This window comes from Lucilia sericata, unplaced genomic scaffold (genome assembly GCF_015586225.1).
Source record: "Lucilia sericata isolate MDLA Ls3-8-SP2 unplaced genomic scaffold, ASM1558622v1 Contig000972F_arrow, whole genome shotgun sequence".
Classification (NCBI taxonomy): Eukaryota; Metazoa; Arthropoda; class Insecta; order Diptera; family Calliphoridae; genus Lucilia; species Lucilia sericata.
The window spans coordinates 132,519-137,009 of record NW_023994955.1 but is presented as its reverse complement, the minus strand read 5'-3'; positions in this window follow the sequence as shown (position 1 = coordinate 137,009).

Here is a 4,491-nt window from a genome sequence, read left to right as displayed (position 1 = left end):
GTGAAATTTTTTTCCGATCGGTCCATAATTGGTCATAGCTCCCATACAAGGTCCCCTCCCGAAAATCACTTAAACGCGCATAACTCATAACTAAATTAAGATATCCATATAAAATTTGGTACAAGTATGCCCACATGCATAGAAATATTACCGTGAAATTTTTTTCCGATCGGTCCATAATTGGTTATAGCTCCCATACAAGGTCCCCTCCCGAAAATCACTTAAACGCGCATAACTCATAACTAAATTAAGATATCCATATAAAATTTGGTACAAGTATTGCCCACATGCATAGAAATATTACCGTGAAATTTTTTTCCGATCGGTCCATAATTGGTCATAGCTCCCATACAAGGTCCCCTCCCGAAAATCACTTAAACGCGCATAACTCATTACTAAATTAAGATATCCATATAAAATTTGGTATAAGTATTGCCCATATGCATAGAAATATTGCTGTGAAATTTTTTTCCGATCGGTCCATAATTGGTCATAGCTCCCATACAAGGTGCCCTCCCGAAAATCACTTAAACGCTCATAACTCATTACTAAATTAAGATATCCATATAAAATTTGGTATAAGTATTGTCCATATGCACAGAAATATTACTGTGAAATTTTTTTCCGATCGGTCCATAATTGGTCATAGCTCCCATACAAGGTCCCCTCCCGAAAATCACTTAAACGCGCATAACTCATTACTAAATTAAGATATCCATATAATGTTTGGCAGAAATATTGCTCATATACAGAGAAATATTACTGTGAAATTGTTTTCCTATCGATCCATAATTGATCATAGCTCCCATACAAGGTCCCTTTCAGAAAAACACTTAAAGGCACATAACTCATTACCAAATAATGATATAAATAAATACTATTTTTGTTTATAAATACTATTTTGTAATGCAAAAAGCACTTAATGTTATTTCAAAAATTTTTCACGATCGGTCTATATTTGGTCATATTTCTCATACTAGGTCCTGCCCCTAAAAGCGCTTTAACCGTATTTAACTATTTGCATTATAAATTTGTGTAGAACAAAATTATATATATGTATGTATTTTGAAAATCCTTAAATCTTTCACACACATGCAAATACTAGATATCGCTAAAGCATATCTTAGGGCGCTATAAAAATTTAAAAGGAAGTGGCGTTTCTAATGTTCAATAAATCTTGGAATTGTAGTAGATTTAAGATGTTTAAATCTTGGGTTTTTTCTATTTATGACATGAGAAAACTTATTTCTACAAATATTTTATTAATTAGAAATGTATTAATACAAAAGTTGCTGGTGGAGGGTATTTAAGATTCGGCTCAGCCGAATATAGCACTCTAACTTGTTTTATATTTTATTTTATTTAATGAGTACTTTTTGAAATAAAAATTTTGATTATCCCTAATAGTTTTATTTACATTTATTTGATTTTTGAATACATAAATATAATATTTTCAGGCAAAACTAATAGCAGCTGGATTCACAGTAGTGAGAATAATACAATAAACAGAGTTAGGCAAGAATATCATACATTTTTTAATAAATTTATTAAACAGAACATATACAACTTACAGTAAACCCTTTAAACATTCATAAAAACACTTCACTTTCGTGAGAAGGGTACCCAGCTGTTCGACAAAGTATCAATACATCCGAAAAAACTGTGATTTCCACTAACGTTTAACCACCTAATTGTCTCTGTAATTCGTCTTTCGTCACGGATTTACTCTTTATAAACGAGAGTGAAGAAAATCGTCACTTTATTGTCTCCTTTGTAAAAACAAACATAAGCTTTCTGTCGTCTCTTCATAATCTATCATAGGGCAGTCACCTGTGCAGTCATTGGCCAGGGGTAATTCTAAGTGTAAGGTTAAATAGGTAGTTCGGGACTGTCCGACTAAACTGCTGGGTATATATAAGTTTGTCATTCCACCTAAAACGCAAACGATCCTATCCAACATTTTTAAAATTTTACAGGAGAAGCAAAAAAATATTTAAATTGAAAAGTTTTTTTCTATCACCGCGATTTATGTGTAGTAAATGTTTTTGTAGATAGGGCCGTTTGTTTTTTGTCAATAAAATCGCGTATTTTGATCGTATGAGTGGTATGAGTTGTTTTGATGCAATACATTATAATCAACAATAGAATCAATTTGGAATTTTTAGTTAGTTAGGGCCTTTTGCGTTCCAGGTGACGATATATAATTGATGGCCATAAAAGTAAAATAATATTAATGAAAGGAAAGGAAACATATTTTCATGAGTGAGGGACATAAAGTCCCCATAAAGCCAGACAGACAGATGGACGGACGGACATAGCTTAATCGACTCAGAAAGTGATTTGGAGCTGAATGGTATATAAGGTCGGTGTAGGATCAAACGCATAATACCCTCCCCACTATAGTGGTGTAGGGTATAATAATATATTAAACGTATAAAAATTCACTTATAACCATTAGTAACGCGCTGAAATTTGTAGATTTTGGTTTTCGTAAACATACCGCTTAAATACATGGGACTTAAGGCAAAATTCAACATAAAAGTTTCTTGCTAAAAATAAATAATTTTTAAAATATTTTCATGGTGTAGGGTATCATATAGTCGGACATGCCCAACTATACTTTCCTACTTGTTATTATTTTGTCTATACATTTTAACAAATATTTATTTTATCCTTAAAGTTTTTAGTAAACATTTTGACTCAAGCATTTGAGAATATTTCCAAGAAATGTTTAGAATATTTATACTTGTTTTGGTATGAGTGTTATATGAAATTTCAATAAAAACAATATTAGTACTCGTATCTTATCCATAAATATATAAATGCCAATATTGCTCTAATATTCCTATACTCTTAACATCACTCTAAGCAAAAATAACAAGAGTATGTATAACAATGAAGGAATTTTTATTTGTATTAGAGATGCATATTTTGGTATCAATGGTACTTTTTTGTTGATAAAATTTAAATGTTTTGAGTACTTTATTTTATTACATTTTTCTCAATGTTTAAAGGAATATTCAAGTTTGTTGCGATTATAATCTTGGATTATAATTATAATTTTGAATTAAGAAAATTTATACAAAATTTATTTCTCTCAGAATTATGTACCTTTGTGAATAATAAAAATGCATCATAGTTGTAAAACTACAAAATACATTAAACTTCTGCTTGTTGTTTTAAAAAATAATATTTTATGCATATTGATAGTCCTAGGCGTATACTTGTTGTATATTTATCATATAATAATCATACGCCAACATGAACCTCACAAAAAGATTATATTAATTAAAGCATAACTAAAGAGAGAACTGTTTAAAAACATAGAGGATAGAACCAACAATGCAACATTTCCCCGATCAAAACCGATGTATGATAATAGACGGCATTGTCAAGCGACTGTTTTCGTTTGGCTAACTGATCTAAGGTTAATATATACAGGAAAAATTAAAGGGTTGTATATACAAGAGAACAAATTGACTATAAACGCTACACTTGCCCCACCGGATAATGGAAACTGTCCATAACTTTAAAAAATTAGTCCTAGATAGAAGGTCATAGTCAAGCGGAGAGTATACAAAACACCTGTTGTTGCTAAATTGGACGAACGGATTCAGAGCATGTGAGTATGACATATAAACTCTAAAGTAATTTATCCAAATATCCCGAGTTCCATGTTATTTCACATCATCATCCTTTCCAAACATCCTAATAGCCGGATTTCGGTAATATTTTTTTTAGCGGGTTTATCGGGTTTTTCTCATAATTAAACTGCTGTGTTAATAAAAAGGTTTACATGTTTTAGACGCTACTCCTCCGTCCTGACGATTGGGGGACTTATATGATCCGAAACTGAATCCATTAACTCGAACATAGTACACCAGTATGTTTGTATTTATATGTGTGTGTGTTTATAAGAGTAGTTGTGAGTTTACTTTCTTCATAACATGTGCTTTCAAACTGGCAAACAAACACAAATACATTTAAAAATATTAAGATATCTATATGGATGTATTGATGTGTTATTAAACATTGTATTGAATAATATCATCGTCATTGCCATCATCTACCAGGGCAACGACAACTTCAGTACCGAAGTTTCATCCTGAATCGATAAATATTTACATACGTTTTGCATTTAGTTTATAAATGGCAAAATATATATTTTTTAGAGGCAGAACGTTGGGAAGACAACAAAAAGAACAAGTATTTGCTTTTTAATAAAATTAAATTAAAAACTTACACGACGACTTCTTTTTAATTGACAATTTTCTTAAGAAACCTTTGTAATTTTATTTACTTTACATATAATGAAATGTATTATTTAGAGTATAAAAATACAATAGAACTAATTGACTGGGAACAATAGATTTAAGAAACTGTAATTGATTTATGAAAAATAGCATAGATGTTTAGATGGTTGTTGTATACTATTTGTCTCATAGTGTATTCATATATACTAGAGTGATTTGACAAATCGTTTGTGTATGT